The 15,352-nt window shown below is 40.0% G+C and overlaps 1 protein-coding gene across 2 annotated transcripts in view; it reads right to left on the reverse strand.

The window, feature by feature from the left end:
- The window catches only part of LOC139117262 (A disintegrin and metalloproteinase with thrombospondin motifs 18-like), a 151,908-nt gene that overhangs the window by 37,321 nt on the left and 99,235 nt on the right, over positions 1-15,352 (reverse strand). The window lies entirely within an intron of this gene.

Consider the following 15,352-nt stretch of genomic DNA (forward strand, 5'->3'; position numbering starts at 1 on the left):
AATCGTAATAAAATGGCCGCCTGGCGGCCATATTGGATCGTATCACAAAACAAATTGACGTGCATCTGTATGACATATGAAGTAATCCTTGTACCAAGTTTGAATAAAATCGCTCCAGGCATCTCAGAGATATCTGCGTGAACGGACGGACGGACGCACGGACGGACGCACGCACGCACGGACATGACCAAACCTATAAGTCCCCCCGGACGGTGTCCATGGGGACTAAAAAGAACTGCAACAGATGAAATAGCCAGCCAATTGAGGACATTTCAGAAGAGAAGGCCCAAAATATATCATGAAATTATCTTTCTGCTGGGTGCCACCTATGGTCAATGCTCATCTTCTGTACAAGTAAACCCTTTAAAACAGCTAAGAAGAGCTTTCCACAGCAACTAAAACAAACATGCAAACAATTTTGGGATGGATCAGTCTGATCTATCCATTCTAGGTTATCACATCATACCTCCAGCCACTGAGTATGTTATCATAGGAAATTCTACACCAAGGTCAATGCCAAACCGAGGTGTGATATGGCAAAATTCTTCCAATGTTTGGTCACTTTCAACCATGCTCTGTATTACACACAGAATTATAATTGAATTTCACCACCAGTGGTTTGAAACGGACCACCCAGTTTACATATTCATCCCTTCAAATTCAAGCACCGAATTGCAAATAACATTTTGTTTCAACGCATCCCAGTATTTTTCTAGGTTGATGAGAGGCATTTTGAATCAGATAGTATTCCATTGACTCATGTAATTGTAAGTGCAAAATATTTCCTAAGAGATGACGGAATCCTTTGTTTATTCGGTGGGATTCACAAGTGTATATTCCCCAGTCAAAACAATGAGAAAGATGTTTCTAAGTATGCCTGTAACCCATGTAACATTCTCCTCAGGTTTGACCCTTTTGGTTATTATAGTGTGGTTGACTAGAGCACGTTGAATGCTGGGTGACAGGATGCAAAATGGTGTTCATAAAATTTTGACAATGATACTGAGAGAATCACTTGTATTTAGCTGAAAAAGATGCACATTTTCTTTCAATCACTTCCATGGTTGGGACTAGATGTGATTTTGCCAGATCAAACTTTCATCAGGAGAATCTTCTCATTTTGAAACTTAGAAACAGTCTGTAGAAATTGTCAATGGTGCAACAACCCTTTGGCACAGTCCTATTCATGCTTGTGGTTTGATCTGTATCAAGAGATATGGGTAGTTGTATAGAAGAACTTAGGGTAAGACCATTGAAGAAATAGGTGTAACAATATCGCACTTTTTTTCCATGTGAAACCAGAGGTGCATTTTCCTGTATTACCAGGATGTTTTTAGATTTCCACTGATAAAACCATGATGTCAACAATCAGAATTATTCGAGCGGAATACTTTTTTGAAGAAAGACTGATTGAATTACAGCGGTCTAATGGAGGATAAACACATACCTAACAAGACTGATGAATGATTTCCTAAGTCTTGGTGTAGACGTTTGGCAGAAAGTCAACTTCCTGCGACTCAAAATGTACATCGCACATGCAGAAAAACAACTTCTTGTACACAAACGAAACGTTTAAATAAACCAGACTGGTTGAAAAGGACAGAGACGTCTGCTAGTCAAATACCGCAATTTACAGTGGTTTTGTGGGCGATTTACTTGTTTACTTATTTCTGTAAGTAATTGTTTAAAACTGATTTCGAAAAAAGTCAGACTTTTTGTATTCAGTTATTCAAGATTCTTGGCTTGATGACAGCCTCTGCAGTGACAATTTAGATCTATCTTCAAATCATATCAACAGTTTGTTCTAATGGAAAACAGATGTTGAGGTTTTTCTGCCAAAAGATTTCCCAATTATCAAGAGATACCAGATCATCTCTGCATGCATGGAGTAGATAAGCCAATGTTTAAGAGTTGCGATGGAGGAATGTTGTTGAGGTATCTGCACTCTTTACTATCTCCTCAAGTTATTTGTACTAGAAGTTTACTCCAAGTCATACTTTCCAAGAGTTCAAATAAGGACAAGTCCCCACTGAGTTCTCTGAGATGGCCCTTAGCCAGACGCTTTTCTTCAGGAAAAGTGAAACTTTCTGTGAAATCTCGATTTACAATTCAAATGGTTAAGTGACAGTTGTGATTTCCTTATTTGCTCAGTTTGTATGGATACACTCTGGAACACTGTAGCACACACCAGAACATAGTCATGACATTTCGGCTTTGTTTTTACATCAAAGAGCTGCCTCACCTTTGACCAGAAAATTCATCTAGCATTTCATAACAGCCACCTAATACTAACAGCAGTGTCACTCTTGTAGCCCTTCATTTTCTCATAAGACGTTATAACTTGACAAAAATGATTTTTACATTTGCTGTTACATTTGCTGTCACCGTTTAAGTTAAATTCTTCCACAGAGCAGACAGAGAAACATCTCTTGTCTAGCAGCTAGTACGTTAATTTGAGGAAGTACAGACCCCCTTGGACAAAGCAGCAACCAAATTAACAGATTTGATGCTAGACTACAAAACTTCAGTCTATCCTGAACCTGGCTCGAAAGTGAAAGACTTAAACTTTTGCTCAAACTTCCCTCAATGAAACTTTCGACCTTTGTCTTACCAAAGCGAGAATAAAAAGCAGGGATCACCTTGAAAAATTTGGTCCTAGACAGACAAATTACCTATGATATCCCAATATTTGAAATTCAAAATGGCCGCTATCCCTGTGTTAACTCTATAGGGAAAAGTAAAATTTTCAGTTTTCGAAAAACTAAGCCAGTGAAAACTTCTTTCACCAAGAGCTTTAAAATGAACCCCCATAATCGGTGGATAGGAAGAGAATTGATAAAATTTGAAAGCCCAAATTTCTGTCCCCGAGGCGCATTCTACCTTAAAAAGAATGACTCTGTTTTAAAAGTCAGTCTGCAGCCCAAAAGGCATCATGTTCTTCATCAATGATTTGGAGCTGGGATAGAAGGCCTCGAGTCAGAATGAAAGGCAACCTGTGTGCAATTATTGAGAGTGTCACTGCATAACACTCTCATATTTGTAATACAGGCATGCATCATCACCCTGATGTGCAACTGCAAGATGACTGATGGTAGGGTTACTATCAGGTCATCAGTAGTGACCTCATGAGGTCGTCTTGGGGTCAGGCAACCATAGCAACCCCCTGTTTTCAATTTGAAAGTTTCTTGCTAGTCATCAGATGTTCGTTCCAATAGTGAGATTTGGCAGCAACTCTTAAAGGAGCTACGGTGGGCAGCACAAACCTGCATGCTGTTTTTGTTAATGTTCTCGCTCAATTCTCCCATGATCCTGCCAATTCAGCCAGGGAATATGAAATTTGATAGGGACAATGTGGGGGAGAAGTAGGGCTTTGCCTAAAAGCCTGGCTGGAGTAATCCCATGTGCTTGCATCACTTGATGATGACATACATGCAAAACCATACACTTCGCTGACTACATATTGCAACTTTTGAAAAAATAATAAACAGTCTCATAAAAAATCAGACAGTCACCTCTTTCCTGATCCACTTTCTCTGTTATAAGTTACCATGTTATGCTTTTGGCATGCTGCTTGTTTTTTAAGGTAGAATGCGCCTCAGGGACAGATACTTGGACTCTCAACTTTTACAATTCTTTTCTGATCTACCACTTGTTGGGGCTCATTTTAAAGTTCTTGGTGTTAGAAAAGTGTTGTCGTCTTAGTTTTCCAAAAATCAAAATTTTCTTTTTGCCTCATAGAGGTTACGTGGGAATGGCGGCCATTTAGAATTTCAAATATAGGCAATTGATAGATTTTTTTTCTGGAACTAAATTTTGCATGGTGGCCCCGATTGTGATTCTTGATTTAGTAACCAAATGGTTAAAAGTTACATTTAGGACGGTTTATGTCTTTTACTTTTGAGGTGCATACTACCTTTAAAAGACTGAACTTTCTTTGATTAGAAGTGTTTTGACATGTGTACTGAAAAAGCTGGATGATTTTACACATACAGTTAAATAAAAGGCACTTTCATTTTTGGTTGTGAAGTGTATGTGCTTTGCAAGACTTGCGGGACTTGATGGCCTGATTCAAAGCAAAACGACCATCGATAAGATCATGCAAGACTGAGGCCACAGAAATATCTCCATGTAGAATAGATAGAGCATGGAAGTCAGAGGTCTGCATATCTATGGAAGATACTGTACGTCCTGCAGGCGATACATTTTGCATAGATGTCTGGGGCCAGTGGGATGTTTTTGGGGGTGATACGGCTGAAGTGAGAGGCCTGTGGAATAGTTTGCCATCGATAGACTCTCTTGGTTGGCAATAAGGCAGTCTCACTGATAACACTAGAACTGAGCACAGTTGATAGGGGTTACCACTTGCACGGTGTAATTACCCCCAAAATTTCACACAACATACTCCATGAGATGGAATGTCTCTTTACTTCAAGTGGTATGTCAAATCTCAGAGGGACCTAAAAAACTGATGAGATGTGTACTGTGGTAGTGATTTTGACCCGCTTTGTTATCAGTGTGAACCATATGGGTGTAGCAATACCCCCAGGGCAAGACCAAAGCATTCAAGATGTGCTGGATAGCGCTGATGGATAAATCAACTTTTTCCAAGAGAACAGTTGCTTAACTTCTTGTTTCGTTAAACTTCAGTGTGAGAAATGTCTGACAAGTGAAATTGCTGACAACTGAATTTTAGTCCAGATAATAGAATTTGCCTTCCTTGTTGAGTGATTTTTAAAACAAATTCCAACACAGAAAGCTTTGACATCTTGACATTTTCTGTGTTGACAATCCAGCAGTCTTCCGCACTTTTATGTATGTGGGATCCAGATATACTTAATACTTCCCCATGACAAGGCGAAATTTGATGGTAAAAGTAGCAAGTACTACACAACTGCTGGTCGTAAACCAAAAAGAAAAATGACTGTTGATGATACTGAAGAGGCTATGAAAAACTTTCAGGTTTATTTGTGAATGACCTATTTTACCCATCAACAGATGATACTTTCAACAGTAAGAAATCTTGTCTCATGAAATTGATGAGACAGCATTTAGTTGAACTTTTCTTGTGAGTGGTAAAAGCCCTTACATCTTTTCCACTGTCCTCAAAGACAAATAACGGAAGTTTAAAGGCTCTGTTTCTTTCCTTTTTTTCAACTTACCATAAATTGTGGAGCTACCTGCTGATCAAGGAACACTCTTACAACAGTTGGTGAGATTGTACGTGGGCAGAAGCATGCAGGCACTTTGACCATCACTACTGTTCATGCAGTCGTATATCAAAACTCAAAGTACATCTTCTGTGTGGTCAAAAGCCAAGCTCTGCCTCGTAAACACACAACACTGAACATGACATCCAAAACAAACACTGGGCAGCAATGTATTGGACATGCTGACAAGGCCTTCTGTAGGAGACAGGACAAGGGTAATAAACAAATACTACATCATTGTCACTTTTCTTCATTGCTGTTTCTGGTATCTTGTTGTCATATTTCATATTCTTTCTCTATACCTTACTTTATAGAGATTGCAATAAGCAAAGATAATAATAGATTCCTGCTACAGTGCAGAGTCTGTCACATAAAAGTCTCAAAATATCTACAAAGTTATCTACGGCTTCTCCCATAACATTTAACAGAACTTTCTGATGACAGTTTTTATTTTGATGGCATTATAAGAAGTTTGAACTTGACAACTTGTTTAAAAATGCATCTTGTAAGGTGGTGGCTCTCAGAAGACCCCACTATCCCCCACCTCCCACCATAAAAAAGTCAAGAGAGACCCGCAGTCTAGCTGCATATATGGAGCAGATGAAATGTTTTATGAGGGAGCCAAGAGTCCTGGAAAGAAAGTTCAACCTTTAAGATTGATGACTGGTTCCAACCCTACAGAGAGATTTACCACTGTATGCAGGCGGATGTATCAGGAATGACGGTCAAGTAAAGGGAGAAATACATAGCTATTTTGGTATGTTGGCGACTATTGGTAATTGTGCATTTACTAATAAATGTGTGTGCACATTTGGCGTATTAAAGAATAATCTCATGAATACATCCGTCTTGGTATGTTCAAAAGTTTACCTGTATAGGCACAGCATACACAAACTTACAACTATGAAATATATGTGTGGATAAGGATGGCACATCTCAACATCCTGACACTGCTTATAGCATATACACGATATGACTTCATGCTAAACTTCAGCTTTAAAAATGAATCAATTTGATTGAAAAGAAACAGATTTAGGTCATTTCATGAATTATAAAGTATTGCATGATGTTTATTGTACAGCTAGTGGGATTCAATGAAATATTACACAAATATTGACATATGATTTACATGTTATTACTATTAGATATTTCAAAAGTTGACATTATCTTGGCATATGTCATGGCAAGTGTAATTCCAAGGGTTACTCCATTAGCTTGGAGTACTTTTCCCCATTTCAATGGGAAGGGATTCGCAGTACTGATACAATATCACTGGATTAGTCAATGCAAAATGTGTCATTGGTGAAAGAAAGTCTTGAATATTCAAATCTCTCTCCCTCTTCCCTACTGTCTGTCTCCCCCTCTCTCCATCTCCCCTTCTCTGTGTATCTGTCTGTGTCTGCCTGTCTGTATGCATGCATCTGTCTTTCTGTCTGTGTCTGTCTGTCTGTGTCTGTGTCTGTCTCTCTCTCCCCACAAAATCTGTATATTGTGCTGGTATTTTAATTTGATAACGATCACTGCCAAAGAAATTAGAAAAAAAGATGCAAATGACAATTTTAGGAATGCCGATACTGAGTAGCTGATTTCCATGAAAATAATTATCTTTAGAACAGATGATACTTTGATGTTTTTAAAGCCTTAAAGTCACACAATCCTTAAATGGGACAGTGTGTACCAAAAGCATTCATCTCATGTTAAAAGTCAATCTCTGAGGTGAAACTTCTCTTTCAGCCCATGGCCACAAAAGTAAATAACTTTAACACATTGCATCTTTAACAATGACCGATTAATTCCAGTTGAGTTGTCAACAAGTGGGGGGAAATCTGATCAAATGATCCCGACCTTGACGGTGGCTTAAAACTGCTCCGGGCAAAGTTGATGCAAAGTCGATGTACAATTGTAACAGATTAACCAAAAGATGAGGTAACTGTGATGGGGTATTTGGAATGGCTTTGTCACCATGACTAGTGATTGACAAGTAACTGATGAGGGATGAGTTGATGAGAGTTGGAGGCCACAGAATTTATGCTGCTCCAGCAGATGATAGCAACAGTGTGTGAGAAAGTGGAGTACTCAATTAACTGTACGAGGATCATCCAAGTGTTAGTGCAGGGAAAGAAAGTCTTTTAAAGCTGTAGGTTTCAGATATGCGTCTGATACACATCAATATTTCATTATCATGGCAAGTAATTAAATTGTAGTACTAAATGATTGTTTCATCTGTGCTCAATGGCATATGAAAAAAAAACTTGACAGAATGTAAAAATTGGAGTCACTGTCCTGTCCTACTTTTCTGTATTTACTTTCTGAAGACATAAATTGTGAAAAAGGACCTATGACAGGGGTTCAACTGAGGAACTGGGCCACTCAGAGGATGTCTGTGAACATCCTGAAAAGACACTAACGGAGTGTCTAGGATAAACATCTTCCAGAGAAAAGTGTTGTTCTAGCTTTATAAGACATAATGGAATTCACTGATGTCAACATCAGTGTATCTTTTTCATGTCTGGACATGTCCTGCAATTTTTGAGTGGAACATGACAAGCAAACATTCATCAGAGTTTTGTTGAAGAATGGCAAGCCAAAACATTTTACTCTATATCCCCCGTCACTTTATTGAGATTCACCTTGGTAAATGAGTGCAGTTATACTATGGCATATATGGTTACCATGTAGCCCAGTGTCGTTCCGCAACCATCCCATATTGTTATCTCCGGACTTCAGTAACAGAGAGCGAACATTCTAACAAACAGTTAAAAGAAAAACAAAATTGAGCACTTTGCAATGAAAAGGATTGCAGCGTATGAAAAATATTTGAATAGAGTTACAAATTTATATGTCCCCACTTTGTAATAGCCTAAAACTGTCAATCCTCAGCTGTGCCTCTTTTAGAAATGATGTCCGTGACAAGACCTTTTGGATCTTTCTCTTCTGGCTTTCAAAGTGTATCATCATTTCGTGCAGGTAACCTTTTGAAAAAAAATTCAGTTTCATACCAACGTCGACAAAATTCATCAAACACGTTCAAAAAGTGCATATACATCTTTAAAGTCCCTGAGTGCTTAAAACAGAAACCTGGGGTGAGCAAATCATGTTCAGATCCACTAGTCTACACAACAGTAGCCAAATAAAATCACCAGCCCAAGCTCAGATTCCAATTGCTCATTGGTTAACATTTTAGTATAACAATTCACAAGTCCATTGGGCTACTCTAGAAGTCAAAAACTACCAGCCAAGCCTTGAAGCTACCAGCTGATGGGTAAGTAGATTTTTTCACTCGAGAAACAATCAATACATAGACCAGGGCTACAAAAACAAAATTTAAAATGATCACTGTAGATCCTTTCAATCTAACTTGCAATTCAGCGAAACATGAAGATTGCGAAAATCTACAACTTCACAGCCTTTGTATATCCTTTCTTACCTTTTAAGGTTATTTTAAAGTTCCCTCTTTATAGTATAGTCAACCCGACACATCATTCCCGAGACATCCTTGAAATTGGAAGGACTCTTCTCTTGTTCATCAAAAATCTGTGGCTTTGGACACGTTTCTGTCTAGATACATGCATGGCATCTGAAACATCCCTTTGTTCCAAACCGTCTCACCACCTCCTCACCAAGCAACTCAGCTGACTTGGCCCTTAGTACAAAAGCTTACATATTTTCTGCAAGGTTTCATCATCTGAGGTATAACCTTTCAGGTAAGTCATGAAAGGTGCATCAAGGGCTGACGGATTAACCTCCAATGGGTAACAGAGTTCGCGGTTACGCAAAAAAGTGCGTATTATACGCAGAAGAAATTTTACGCACGCATTTTTCTGATGGCAATGCGTTTGACTGTACGCAAAATACTGACGCCCATTTTGGGCGCTATTTTGATGACAAAACGGCATTTTGTCCACGGTCCCTCCAACCAAGATTGCATCAGAGCTAATAATATGCAGAGAACTGTGAAATTGCAACGCTGAGCGATTTTTTGCTTTGTGAGGTTGCGACCCGTCAACAACTGACTACTAAGATGGGTGTTGCCTGAAATTGTAACAATTTGAGCAAATCATTTCGAGCGATTTTTACATTTTCCTCCGGGCAAACAACCACACTTATCATATCACCGACACGACAGCGTGCGTGCTGAGAGGCAGCGTAGCTACCTGTAACTGTTGCCACCATAGCTCATATATCATGTCAAAGCAATCCTCGTTGCTATCTTTCAACTTTAGTGCTTCGAGTAAAAAACTATCGGAAGCATCGCAAGATGAATCTTGTACAAGTTCAAGCACTAAAAGGGCTGACATGCCAGCCACGACTACTTCAGAGTCTACCACGTGCACCGCTACCGTGTCCTCAGTGACACCAAGTTCAACGTTGACAGCAGTGAAACGGAAGCGCAAGCAACCCGGCACGGGAGAAAGTCACACTGAGTTTCAAAGCTGTTGGAGCATCGAGTATCCGTGGCTTCGCTCACAAGTTCAGGCCATAGATAATGACAAACAAAGAATTTTGCTGTTCTGTATGCTGTGTGAGAAAGCAAATATGAGGAACGCGTTTACTCGTGGGTCTCCAGATTCACAAAAATCTGCGATAAAGCGTCATATGAAGACCGATGATCATCGTGAGGCTGCTGTGGTACGATCATCGCAGGATTTAATGCGTGATTTTTCTAGTAAAGGACTTTCCGAAACTAAGGGAAAACAGCGAGCAGTCCTTCGTACGGTCTATTACATGGCTAAGGAGGAGATACCAGACCGAAAATTCGTGTCGTTGATTGAACTGCAACGTGAAAACGGATGCGAATACTTGAAAACGGAGACTTACACGCACCACGACAGTGTTAAAGCCATGCAGAGAGCATTAGCTGACACAGTACGTGAAGAAATTTCTCAGAAAATATCCGATTCGCCGTTTGTTGGCATACTCGTTGACGAAACAGTCAATGTCACGGTTCATAAGAAGCTGATCATGTTTCTGAAAATTGTTGATGATGGAAAGCCCCGTACAATATTTATTGGAACTACACTGTTTTAAACGGTACAGCCCAAACAGTAGCTGACAAAATTTTATCAGTAATCGGTGATCATGGAATTGAAATATCGAAAGTCATGGGTCTCGGCTCTGACGGGGCTTCCGTCATGACAGGTAGACATAACGGTGTCGGCGTACGATTGAAACATCAGAATGTATATCTTATCCATGTCCATTGTGCCGCACACCGGTTGGCACTTGCAGCAGCCGATGCTAGTCGTGGTGTCAAGAAAGTTACGGAGTATAAAAAGACCGTGAATAACATTTTCAACTTTTTCAAGTATTCTGCCACAAGATACCAGAGATTACGAGAACTAAATAAAATTCTCGAAAGCGAAGATGTCCTAAGTTTAAAAGAGCCTTGCTCAGTGCGATGGCTGTCTTTCGGCCGAGCCGTCAAAGGAATTTACGACAACTGGCCAGCGCTTGTCATGGAATTCGACGAAGAAGCAGCACAACGTGACAACGCAGTTGCTGGCGGTCTCTTAAAGCAGATCACACAGTACTCGTTCTTGGCCATCACGCATTTGCTGATGGACGTACTGCCAATCATGGACCGTTGCAATCTTGTATTCCAACGAGAAGATGTCAACTTGGCTACTATCGAACCGATGGTCCAATCAACTATCGCGTCTCTACAGCTATTATTAGAACCTGACAGTCTCGGCGAACATGAGAGCAAGCTGACGAGGGAAATTGAAAACAATGTATATCGTGGTCATTCTCTAACTTACGTAGCTGCCAATCATATCGAAGGTTATGCAAATGTTAGGCGTGACTTCATAACGTATCTCATCGAACGACTGCGAGCACGATTTCCCAGTGAATGTACTGATTTACTAACGTGCCTCGATAAAGTTCTAAATGCCAGTAAATATCCAGATCGTGATGTTGAGATACGTGATTATGGCACAGAGTCTCTGGCGACACTGATTGCCCATTTTGGTGCTATAAATCGCGTTGAAGATGGCGTGCCGATGGTAGCCCCAGTTCATGGGCCCGATTTGCGAGCCGAGTTTACTCAAATGAAACTGACTTTGCGTGCCCACGGACGACCCAATTTCTGTGAATCTTGTCGTATTCTGATAAACGAATATGGAGAGCTGTTTCCAATGTTCCGATTGTTAGCCTGCATAGCTCTGGTGATTCCGGTTTCGTCCGTGCCCTGTGAACGGGGATTCAGTTGCCAAAACCGCGTACTCACAGCAAGACGTAATCGACTAGGCGACGATCATGCCGATGACCTGATGCTCCTTACAACACAGGGAATGGAGTAATCTTGTTGTTGTTGTTGTTGTTGTTGTTGTTATTGTTGTTGTTGTTGATGGTGATGATGATGATGATGACGATAATAAAAAATATTAAAAAACAATGTGTCATTCCTTGCTGTTGTTTGTCGATGTTGTAGATAATTGTAAAAGAAAGGATTACAGTTTTCTTTTACAATTATCTACAACATCGACAAACAACAGCAAGGAATGACACATTGTTTTTTAATATTTTTTATTATCGTCATCATCATCACCATCAACAACAACAACAACAACAACAACAACAACAACAACAACAAGAATAACAACAACAACAACAACAACAACAACAACAAGAAGAAGAAGAAGATTACTCCATTCCCTGTGCTTACAATGGAAGGACCATCGGTTGCAGACTTTCGTTTTGACCGAGCACGGGAAATTTTTGCTTCACGTGCCAACAGAAATCCCATTAAATTCTAGAGGCACATTTTTTATGATTACCGGTATGAATGTTTACCACTGTTACAGTGTTAGCTACAGCAAAGAGCGAGAGATGTTACCTCTATGGTTGCAGTGACTCAGAATACCACGTTGCACACTGTCAGTGATGCGTGATTTTGATCAGTTTCGTATTTTTATTTTTCATTCAATTCAAATATGTTTCTCTGTATCAGTATGAATAACGGTACATCAAAATATCATGTTACTATTAAAAATATCGTCGTTATCGTAAACATTTATTACAAGTGTCAAAAAAATTAATTACAACATTTTTGCCCACGGTTGAATGCGGAAGTGGCCGATACGCATTCAGATGACGACGATACGCATTTTTGCTAAACCTTCGCGTACGTGAAACGCATTGCCAGAATTTCGACCGCGAACACTGGGTAATCAGTGCCGTTCAAAGAAGGCAATCTTGTCTCATTCTTGGCAGGAAATTGCTGCCATGGGATTCATAAATGACAAATTCTACCCAGCTAAGAGAGATCCATCTTACAGAAATGCCGACAGACAGAAGCAATTGAGCATTGTTCAATGTTGAAGGATACCGAAGAGAAGGTTACAATTAAAATTCAAAGGTAATTTTCTTTCTTTTTTTGAAATTGAATACTTCAGGTGAAAGCGATGAGAAGGTTTCATTTTCCATCCTAAACACACCACTTACAGACAATACGAGACCTTCAAGGTGCAAGTACGCAGCCACAAACTGCACAACTGGGAATCAACTCAAACACTTTTTTCAATCAGCAGAAGTTACAGAAAACATGACATTGAATCATTCCTTGAAAATCCCGGGAGGATGCAGAGTTGACCAGTTACAATCGTTAGGCATGAGAGAGTTTACTGGACACAAAAACCACCACAGTTAGCAATTACAATTGTTCAAAACATCAATACCAAAGCAGCCTCTCAAGTGTTCAATCTGGATTTCACTTCAAGGTGCATTACAGCTTTACATTCCAAGACAGTGGGCCGAGCGGACCCAGTAACAAAACTTCTACTGGTGTTTACACGCCAATGTTTACATGTTTGTTTTGCAGACAGCTACTTTGAGCCAGCAATCTCATGAGAATGATCACTTGATATTGAAGAAATGTTTGCCGATGAGATTTGCTTGTTGACCAAGTCTGCAGGAAAGCTGCAAAATGGGGAGTTGACAGTATTGACATGGTCACTGTCAGCATAACACAGGTGTCCCAATTTGAAACTTGCTGCGGCCAGACACATGACACACAACATCTATTTTCGTTTGCTTTCTGCAATTTGAACGACAAAGTGGCGGCTCCTTTGCAACTGTATCTGTATTGAAACCAGGAAGTTTTATCAGAAACAAACAACTATGGTTGGAAACTGAAACAGACATGACCCACTCAAAAGAACCTCTTTTTTTGGGTTGGGGATGTTGGTGTTGGGGGTGTTACACCATTTTGTGCTGTTCTGTAGAAACTCTTTAATAAACTTTTTCCATTCTTAGGAGCATTCAGTCTGTAAAAAAATGCTGAGAAATTGCTATGTTTCCCTCTAACCATTTAATAACAACCAGAGCAGTGAACTACTTGCCATGATCTTTCTAGAGCTGACATAATTTGTCATTCAGATTGACAACTTTGCGTGGGTATAGCACCGGTGCTGGGCGCGAGCTGACATAAAATGACCAATGTGGACACGCTGCGTCGGCCTAGGGCCGACGTAGTTTGGTCCAAGCAAGAAGGGGTTCAGGGCCGACGCAAATTCGTGTGTGTAGACAAGTTACGTCGGCCCTGGTCCCAGTTGACCAGGCCTCCGCCCTGGATCGAAGTTGAACTAGCCACCCTATTCACACAAAACGTGAGGGCGTCTAAAACTAAAGTTTACACTTATCGAAAGTTTTCAATCTAGTTCTTATCATCCCATGTATGCAGAACTATATCTTCCCATCAATTTTCGCTCAGCAAGCGAGACTGTGCTATTCGATTAACAGCGCACGTAAGAGACGCATTGGTTAAAATGATGTCAAAAATGCCGTGCACTGGTTATTTCTCCACTGCCATCGTACATATACCCTATGCTCATCCAATAAATAGTCAAGATCTTTCCGATAATTAAACTGGCGAGTGGTGCTCATATTTGTCCTTCTTGTACGTGTAAAACAGGAAAATCATGAACAGTAGAAACAGCATGCCATTATTCAAATGCGCCATTTTGAACTTTGACAGGTCAGAGGTCACACAGGACAGTAAATTTATGTCGGCCCTAATTCCAGTACCAGTAAGTGTGGATAAGTGCGGACGCGGCCCAAATCTATTTCCAAACGGACAATTATTTTATGTCGGCCCAAATTTCAGTTGGATTGCAAATGTATATGAAGTAAAAGTTGTCATCAAGGCCAGAACAGTGAATCACCTGCCCCTATCATTTCAAAACTGACATTTTTTGTTATTGAGTCGACCACAATCTCAATAGTTAAACCCCCGTAACCCTTCCACCCTAAGACTTTGAAACATGCGAACAGTTTTCAATGGGAGAGAATGGGGCTCAAGCTGACCTGCAAACTAGGAAACGGAATGACTTGAAGAGTTACACTTTGTGTTTTGAAGATATCTCTGTTGCCTTGCATATTTACTGGTTTTTGTTAGTGGCCAAAATACCTTATCTCAGTTAACTTAGTGAGTGCTTTTTTAATGCCATGACAGAGACTTTTTGTCACCATTACGGACGACAATGAGAGCACAGACGTCTTGCCGCCTGTCTCACTCTTAAGTATACGGCTGCGACTCTAATATCTTCAAGTTGGTATTTATCCTAATATGAAATACAATAACTCCTGTCCTTGTCTGTTAGTCATGAAGACCATATCTTCAGACGCCATAGGTTAAAATCAGAGCAATAAATGTCCACAGATTCTTGATTGCAAAGAGGAAATTAAAATGGTGATCAGAGTTGAAAGAACCCCTCTCAGTATAATGGTACTTCAAGGATTGGGATACTAGGAAACAATGCAACAAGCAAAGATGATTTCAGTTACCGTCCTCTCACAGTATTAAAACTATGCCAACTGAGGAATTTGGCACATGAAAATGAATGCAAAAAAATGGGTTTTAACGACATGAAGTACGTCATCAAGGATGAAAGATTTGTTGACCAAGGGTAGGACTTGGTTTAGAGTCAAACACAAATATTATCAACACTTGGAAACACTCCTCGTATCAAGTTTCCACTTGTCTTCAGCAAATCTCTTAATCAGGATTCAGCGGGCACCAATAGGCTCAAAGGGGGATGTGATTACCGAAGCAACATTTAAGGGTTATACAATGTTAACACAAGAGGAGAGGGGAATTGACTAGTACAGGTGAAATAATAGGCCTAGAGGCACTCTATAGGCCT

Source organism: Ptychodera flava, chromosome 18, assembly GCF_041260155.1.
Source record: "Ptychodera flava strain L36383 chromosome 18, AS_Pfla_20210202, whole genome shotgun sequence".
Taxonomy (NCBI): domain Eukaryota; kingdom Metazoa; phylum Hemichordata; class Enteropneusta; family Ptychoderidae; genus Ptychodera; species Ptychodera flava.